General features: G+C 39.2%; 1 long non-coding RNA gene across 1 annotated transcript; it reads left to right on the top strand.

Annotated features, from left to right (window-relative positions):
- The first annotated feature begins 5,632 nt into the window (after positions 1–5,632).
- LOC121864568 lies at positions 5,633–9,234 on the top strand. The gene is made up of 3 exons (XR_006088609.1): positions 5,633–5,680; positions 6,955–7,029; positions 8,745–9,234. It is a non-coding gene; the product is annotated as an uncharacterized LOC121864568 (long non-coding RNA).
- Positions 9,235–9,454: the final 220 nt, after the last annotated feature.

Here is a 9,454-nt window from a genome sequence, read left to right as displayed (position 1 = left end):
AGAAAACCCTGCTAACAGTCACATACTCAACAACTTGGATGAGTATTTTTCTGTTCTGAATCCATCTTAAGCAAAAGATCTCACTAAGTTATTATCAACATTTCCTAAAGTCACGTCAGACCTCCCAGGCTTTTGCAATATACTTAAACATGATATTAAGCTAATCTCAGATGATGTACAACCCATTAGGCAATCAGCATATCGACTAAATCCACAAAAAAGAAAGATTATGAAAAAGGAGGTAGATTTTTTGTTAAAACCTAACTTAGCTGAGCCTAGTACCTCCCCCTGGGCTTCACCTTGCCTTCTCATTCCAAAACCCGATGGCACTTTTCGTTTCTGTACCGATTATCGTAAAGTGAACCAGGTCACGGTCTCAGACTCCTACCCTTTACCTTTGATTGAAGATATAATAGACAGCATAGGCTGTGCCAAATTTATCAGTACGGTGGACTTATTGAAAGGATATTATCAAGTGGGACTCACGGATAAGGCAAAAATAATCTCGGCATTTATAACTCCATTTGTTCTTTTTCAATATTTGGTTATGGCGTTTGGCTTTTCTAATGCTCCGGCCACATACCAGAGGGCCATCAACTACCTTATTCAGGACCTAGGTGGGACGTTCGCCTACCTGGATGACCTGGTGGTGGTGTCGGACAACTGGGACGAACATCTGGTGCGTTTGGAGATACTGTTTGCACGACTGCAAGAGACTGGATTCACCATAAACCTGGCTAAATCTGCTTTTGGCCGGGCCTCAGTGACTTACCTGGGACATATCGTTGGGCATGGTATGGTGAGACCCAAGGACGCAAACGTTAGAGCCATCTTGTCCTTCCCCATTCCAAGGACGAGGAAGGAACTCATGCGCTCCTTGGGAGCGCGGCTACTACCGCCGGTTCTGCACTTCTCCAGCGTGGCTGGACCCCCTGCTAGACCTTACTAGTTCTGCGGTCCCTTGAGACCAGAACCAGAGGTGACCAGTCTTTCCACCGCTCAAAGCCCTCTCTTGCCTCTGCTTCTGTAGTCCACCCCCCTGACTACACCTCGCCCTTCCATCTGCAAATCGACGCTAGCGGTGTCGGATTGGGGCTGTGCTCCTACAACCCGACCCAACCACTGATGTCCTTCACCCTGTGGCATACTACTCCGCCAAGTTGAAAAAACATCAGACCAACTACTCGACCATAGAAAAGGAGGCCCTGGCTCTGGTGTTGGCAATAGAGAAGTTTGAATGTTACCTCCAGTCTTGCCCACAAACAACCCTAGTCTTCACCGACTATAACCCACTCACGTTCATCCAAACCAACAAGACCTGCAACCAGCGAATCCTCCGCTGGGCTCTCCTCACCCAGCCCCTATAATCATAAGTCCGGCACATAAAGGTGGACAAACTTGATTGCAGACTCCTTATCCCGAGCTCCAGGAAATGCCGCAGTACATCAGACGACTGAGGATCACCTCCTTCACGCTCGCCACGAGGTCTTTTGGAGGTGTTAGGTTACGAACCCTCCACCCAGCACCACTTAACCACGCCATCTATTGTCCTGATCTACCTACCTGTAATTAATGAAAGTAACGCCTATCTAGGGACGAGACAGAGTATGACTCTGGCCTTGCCTTAATTCGGTTTCTTCTCCATATTCTGTTGATGGCCACTTCCAAGTCTTTGTGAGCTCCAATTCGAGGAGAGAGGACTTGGCTCTGGGAAGTGACCACAGGATCATCTATCCTCTAAACCTACGGTGCAGTGACTACCTACCGTCTTCTACAATACTCAGCCTTACTCGTCAGCCATCTCAGCTCCTCACTTAAGTATTTGTATCTTGTATTGCCTCCCCCACGTCCACTTGCTTCAAGATTGTTTTATGTTTTATTATTATGTATATACTGTTAATGTTTAGGTTAAGTTTGGTTAAGGGTAATTTATAAGCTGAATATTTTGTTAAGGGATTTATGGTACTCTATTATACACAACGAAAACTCGCATCCTTTGTCTACCCTTTTATAGTCCGATTGTCTTTGTGTTTTTTTTTTTTTGTTACCTGTTGGGATCTGGGTAGACGTATAACTATATTCTAAATCCCCAACTCGTAACAGGACCTATTGTATCTCTAACCTTTGATTTATACAGTTGATAAAAAGCTTTGGGTTATTTTTCGATTCATTTGCTACCTTGATTTCGTAATTTCTCTTTGCTTTCCTAATTTCTGTTTTTACCTGTCTTGTTAGGTTCTGATAGTAACCAAGTAAGTGATTTTCGCCTTTCTTAACTTTTCTATATACTCCTTTCTTTTTCCCTAGAAGATCTAAGAGTCTATTATTCATCCATTTTGGTTGGTTCCGTATCGACCTGAATTTTCTTTTAGTGATGTGTTTATTTTGAGCATTATGGATTGTCGCAATAAATTGTTCATAAGTAGCTGCTAAATTAAATTCGGGGTTATCCCGTCCTAAGTTGACAGTTTCCGGAGGTGTGGGGGGGATTAATCTTTTGACCATAGGGTCATCCCTTAGGTCTCTCCTTAAGCTACCGTAATTAGCCTTCCTAAAATCCGGGATCAAGGCCGAATTTTCCTTCTTCCTGCCATTCCATATTATGTTAAAATATATGGGTTTATGATCACTGTTTCCTATTTCGTCTCCAATCCCAACATCTTTTACTAGATTTTTATTATTACTGAGAACTAAATCGAGGATATTATTTCCTCTAGTGGGCGAGTTTATGAATTGATATAAAAAAACTATCTTGTACTACTTCTAGAAAATCTTCAGATTCATTATCACTAAGTTGATTTTTCCAATCTAAGCCTGAAAAGTTGAAATCGCCTAGAATACATACATTGTGTCTATCAGATGCCTTCTTTATTTCCTCGCATAGCAATTTACCATCGTTCCTACTCAAATTAGGTGGTCTATATATAACACCAATGACTACAGACTCATTGCCCTCACCAATCTCTACCCAAATACTTTCATTGTCGCTATTTGTTTTAATGTTTGATTTATTGCAGCTTTTTAATGACACCCTGATATACACTGCTACACCGCCCCCTCTCCTTCCTACTCTGTCAAATTTAAATAGGTTATATCCTGGAATATGAAATTCTGCTAAAAAATGTTTGCTGTTTGAATTTATCCATGTTTCCGTTATTGCAATTATATCTATGTTCTCTTTACTAACAATGGCCCTGAGCTGGTCCATTTTGTTACACAGGCTTCTACTATTAGTATAATAAACACTCAAAATATTTCTTCCGTTTCTATCTGTTTTACATTTATTACTTTGATGTTTGTTATTATGACTAACTATATTTTCAGCATTATCTACTTCTGTTTCACTGCTGTTATTTTCACATGGTATTTTCCTCTCTTTACCATTGATGGGATTTGGACATATTAAAACCCCACCTTCACTACCCTGTCAACTACCTTCGCTAGCACCGCCACCCCCTTCCTACTTAAATGCACCCCATCCCTTGCATACATACTATCATCACCATAGTACAGGCTCCAACTATCAATGAATGGCGTCGACAGCTCTTTACACTGTTCTTCCAACCAGCAATTGAAACCAATTGCACGGGACATCCATTCACGACTGGCACCACGTCTAGGTAGGATAGAGCAAGCAATAGGAGTTCCACCCTTCACCCTAATCTTATCTAGAGCACTGGTAAGCTTACCTACGTCATTGCCTCCTGCACTGAGTAAGACTATGGGGTTGTCTCCACAGTCATCAATGACGTTCTCCACTCTCTCCAGTACTCTACCTAGTCCTGCCCCGGGGAGACACTCGAGCTTCCTAACTTTAGTGCAGAGATTGTTACCTAAATACTTCACCATCGAGTCTCCCATGACAGAAACACATTTGACCTTACCTGAGTGTGGTGATTTCTTACCTGCGCTACTTCCTCTCTCCACACTAACAGAGGGAGTAGCACTCGTGGTGTTACTAGCACCTTCCTTACACTCGTCACTTAAGGTGCTGAACCTGTTGTTTAGGTCTACAGCTGAGTGCCTTTTTAGAGTGCATTTTGTAGCACTAGCAGCAACTACCTTCCATGAATCCACTTCAACTTCACCGTCCTTCACGACACTGGCAAAGGTTTTCTTCTCCTCTAAAACTAGCTTTAAGGCTAAGTTTTCGCCCTTGAGACTCTGGACCTCCTTCTCAACCTTCTCCAGTCGGTCTTGCAGGGCAAGACAAAGCTGGAGAACGTGAGAGGTGGTCGAGTACTCGTCAACAGCTGCCATGTCACTATGTCACTAACACTGACAGGAACACAGGTCCGCACTGGGTGAGGGTCAGAGGTCAACTGCTGATAACCACAAGGAAAGAAGAAAACACGAAGTTCCCAAGCGCTTTCGTGTAATTCACATCTTCAGGGGTGAGTACATATATATATATATATATATATATATATATATATATATATATATATATATATATATATATATATATATACATATATATATATATATATATATAAGAACATAAGAAAATAAGGAGTCTGCAATAGGCCGGTTGGCCTGTGCATGGCAGCTCCTGTCGAGAGTTACTACCACTCTCTATCATCCATGAATCTATCTAGCCTCCTTTTGAAACTTTCCAGAGTTCCCGCACTTACTACAAAGTTGCTAAGCTTGTTCCACTCGTCCACCACCCTATTTGTGAACCAGTTTCTTCCTATCTCCCTCCTAAACCTAAACTTATTCAATTTAAATCCGTTGCTCCGAGTCCTATCCTGCTCGGATATTATAAGAACTTTATCTATATCCCCTTTATTGATTCCATTCACCCACTTAAATACTTCTATCATATCTCCCCGCACTCTTCGTCTTTCTAGGGAATGCAAGTTAAGTTTCTTTAACCCATCCTGATATGGAAGGTTTCTAAGTCCCGGAATCATTTTTGTCATTCTTCGCTGCACCGACTCTAGTGAATTTATATCCATTCTATAATAGGGGCACCAGAACTGAACCGCATAATCGAGGTGCGGCCTAACTAGCGCAAGATATAGTTGCAATAAGACCTCTGCACTCTTGTTACACTTCTAGATATAAAACCCAATACTCTGTTTGCCTTATTTCGAACATTAACGCACTGTTTTCTAGGCCGTAGGTCCGGGCTTACAAGTACCCCTAGGTCTCTTTCACAAGTCGACTTTTCTAGGTTGATGTTGTTATATATATATATATATATATATATATATATATATATATATATATATATATATATATATATATATATATATATATATATATATATATATATATATATATATATATATATATATATATATATATATATATATATATATATATACAGTATATCTAGGGTAACAGCCCTGACAACATAATTATATTGCCTTGGGAAATATCCGGACGTGAGTCATGGGATGCCAGGTGAAATGATTCTCCAATAGTTAATTCCATCACGTTTCTCCCTTTCGCTGGTAATTCTTTATATTTAATTAAATATTACTGTAGATGATCAAACATAGAAATTAATTTTATGTATTCAAGGACCAGGGTGTTCTACAATTAATAAAAGGAAATAAGTAAATTTCTCCAGCTGATATCGGTAATTCCTGGACGTCAGGTATATAAAGTGAACACCAAGGAATTGTATCATCACACCTTACTCCTGTCTCTTGCTGATATCGTAACTGAGGTAAGCTTACATTCGTTTTAAATAATACTGAAGTATACACAGAATGACGACTATTAAGTGCGTGGTGTAAGTTTGGTGTTTTCTCTCAAGTTTTATATATACAGTATATATTTCATGTAGATCCACAATGAAAACGTGGATAAGATAAATCTTGATAAAATCACACGGGAAAAGGGAAACACCGGAGCACCTTAGCTTTCGTCTTCATTCAAGACATCTTCAGAGGCAACTGGATTACATGGACAGAGAGAGGCTTAAATATACAGGGTGACCTTATTAAACATGAGGTCAGGCCATAATGATGTCATCCACTAGTCCCCACACCAACACCAACACACACTTAGAGAAGCTTAAGAGAAAGGGGGCGACGAAACTAGTCAGGTCAGGTCAGGTCAAAAATAAGGGACCCACTAAATAACTATCCTACATCTAGCTCCTAGGTTTTTAAAGCATTTTTAACCTTGGGCCACTGACAAATAAATTTATGTAACATAATATCAGTTTTGAACTGACCATCAATAAGGTTAATTGATTTTAATTCCTTAATCAAACTAGCTTCAATCAGAAGTCTTTCTGTGACACAAGATGGTTTGAACACTTCTAAGCTTTTTCCCCAAGCAATGTGATGATTATTATTCCTAACATGAACGAACAAGGCACTGCTAAGGTGCTCCGTTGTTTCCTTTTTTCCCCCGTGTGATTTTATCAATATATATATATATATATATATATATATATATATATATATATATATATATATATATATATATATATATATATATATATATATATATATATATATATATATATAATCATGTATTAGATGGAAATAAAATACTGCAATTCAAATCTCAAATTGTACTGATGCACCTTCCTTGTGCAACACCTTTATGAAGTTGGGTATTCTGAATCATAGTTAAGATGATGTATATACAGTACATGTGCGGGAGTGGGGCGGGGGGTATGAAGCAATGTCCACAAGTGGTAAATAAAATAATATGTCATGCCAAATATGAAACATCGAGAAAAGCGAGAGACAGAGAAATTGAAATATATACCAACATACTACAATATGCAATTTCTATCCTTATACTTTCCTCGCCAGCTCTACTATCTTCCTCACTAGAATCCCAAATTGGGGTTCTCTCGACCTTAATACAACAAGAAAAGTCCACCACTAGACGTTCTTTATGTACAGTTCATTCATAAGGTTCATTATACAGGTCAGACCCAATGTACATTGTGTTCTGTGAGTAAAAGTTTCCTCTCAACAGGCTGGTGAACCATGAATACCAAGAGCATTGTATTCCTGCTGGTGCTGGTGATCGTGGCCGTCACCGTTGTCAATGGTGAGTCACCTTAATTATATTTTATCTCAGTCCAGTGTTTGCTGAGTTGCCCAGGTTCTTGGCGAGCCACTCCTGCGCTTGATGCGTCATTTCATTGTTGATGAGTCATTCTAGACGTCTAGAATATGGTGACACATCCTGATGCTTGAAGATAGGCAAAAATATGATGAGATCGCCTTGTCAGTTTTAAGTAAACCTTTCTTACAAGGAAATTTACGAAATTTTATTCAATCACCTCTTTTTTAAATTTAAAGTAATCTCTTTCATACATTGAAAAATAATACATTGAACACCTCTTCCGATGCTTCGATATTGCATTAAGAATGACATAGTGTTGTTACGAGTTTCTTTTTAATAATGGTTTCAGAAAATGCTTCGATATTGCATTAAGAATGACATAGTGTTGTTACGAGTTTCTTTTTAATAATGGTTTCAGAAAATGCAAAGCTTTGAATACATCCTTACACACACACATATATATATATATATATATATATATATATATATATATATTTCATTAGCCCAATAAAGCACGCGGACTTCTACATACAATCAACACCTCAACCCGCCAGGATTCGAACCCACGGCCAACGAGCCCATGACTGTGACTGGGGAATGCTAACCGCTGGACCACCAGGATACAAAAGCAGTCCTAGACTTTGTTATATTTCACACAAAGCCTGTTCAACGAGCTTAAGGCGCCGTGAACCTGTAATTGGGACTACTCGTATCACGTAGGTGGTCAGAGTAACGTTTTACCAAATCCGGCTTCGATACACGAGGATCCATATATATTTCATTAGCCCAATAAAGCACGGCGCCTTAAGCTCGTTGAACAGGCTTTGTGTGAAATATATCAAAGTCTAGGACTGCTTTTGTATCACAATGATCCAATCACTGAGCTATGGATCCTCGTGTTTCGAAGGCGGATTTGGTAAAACGTTACTCTGACCACCTACGTGATACGGGTAGTCCCCATTAGAGGTTCACGGCGCCTTAAGCTCGTTGAACAGGCTTTGTGTGAAATAAAACTAAGTCTAGGACTGTTTTTGTATCCTGGTGGTCCAGTGGTTAGCGTTCCCCGGTCACAGTCATTGGCTCGTGGGCCGCGGGTTCGAATCCTGGCGGGTTGAGGTGTTGATTGTATATATATATATATATACATATATATATTTATATATATATATATGTATATATATTTAATATACATATGAAGTCCTTTTCATTTATTTTTCATGGTCTTTTTCAAATTTCTCTATCTGTTTTTACTTAAATCCAGTATGTTGAGTTTTAACAAATAACAACAACTAAAAAACTTAATATTCAATTAAATTCTCAGCTTTAAGTAAAGGTAATGTGAACAACTCATAATAATACTGCGGGTGACGATAGGATGGGCTAAACTAGTCATATAACCTTAATACCGTGTATCAGTGTTACATGAACACCTGAGTGCCGTGTACAAGTGTTACATGAACAACTTAATACTGTGTACCAGTGTTATATGAACGCCTTTGTACCGTGTACCAGTCTTACATGAACACAAAGTACCGTGTACCAGTGTTCATGAACACCTTCGCACGAAATAGCAACAAGGAGATCTCTAAGTGTGGCATCTTTTTTCCCTCGCCTATATTCTTCCATGACAAAAGTGATATATCTGGGTTAGTGGATTTCACAATCTGCTTCTAACGCCCTCCTTTCGTCTCCAACAGGAAGCATCAAGTATCCCTGCCCACAAGTCAACGGGTTTTGTGTAAGTTTTTGTAGTTACGGACAAGAAATATCTACCGGCATCTGCTACGGCAATAATATATGTTGCAGGGTAAAACAGCCTTACCACTAGTCCACAACAGTGGCCAGACCTGACGGACGCCACCATGACCTATAAGAAGACACCCTCAACTGTGTTTGGTGATCATCGACGAAACTTCTGTTTTCACATGCGATTCGAGAACTTGCTTTACCTATGATTTTTTTTAAGCATTTGAATTCTGCAACAACCTTTATTTTCTTGTTCTTGCACATTTTAAGAAATGATGGAGAATATTAGTAAAATTTAATTTAACTTGAGACTTGCGTCATTAGCATGCGCATCTGCTTATTTTTGACGTGTATTGCCTTGTTAATTCCCTCATCTATAAATGATAACATTTATCTTTGTTTTGAGATCTTGATAATAAAATTGTTATGCTAAAACTGAAATAATTGCCTCTTATACCAACACTTATTCCCTCATTGGACCAGTAAGAGACCCGTTTTGTAAAGTTAGTACTGTATGTTTACTGTCACCTGAACACAGTGTAAGGAGTCGGAGAAACGGTTTTACTCCACTGCTGTAACAACATAAGTAACTTTTGGAGCAGGAAAAAGGAAAGTGACCGAATGAGAACAGAAGAGAAGGGAGAGAAGATAGCATGTACTG

Source organism: Homarus americanus, unplaced genomic scaffold (assembly GCF_018991925.1).
Source record: "Homarus americanus isolate GMGI-L3 unplaced genomic scaffold, GMGI_Hamer_2.0 scaffold3209, whole genome shotgun sequence".
Lineage (NCBI taxonomy): Eukaryota > Metazoa > Arthropoda > Malacostraca > Decapoda > Nephropidae > Homarus > Homarus americanus.
The sequence above is the reverse complement of the archived record's forward strand: the minus strand, read 5'-3'. Positions and strand labels throughout refer to the sequence as shown.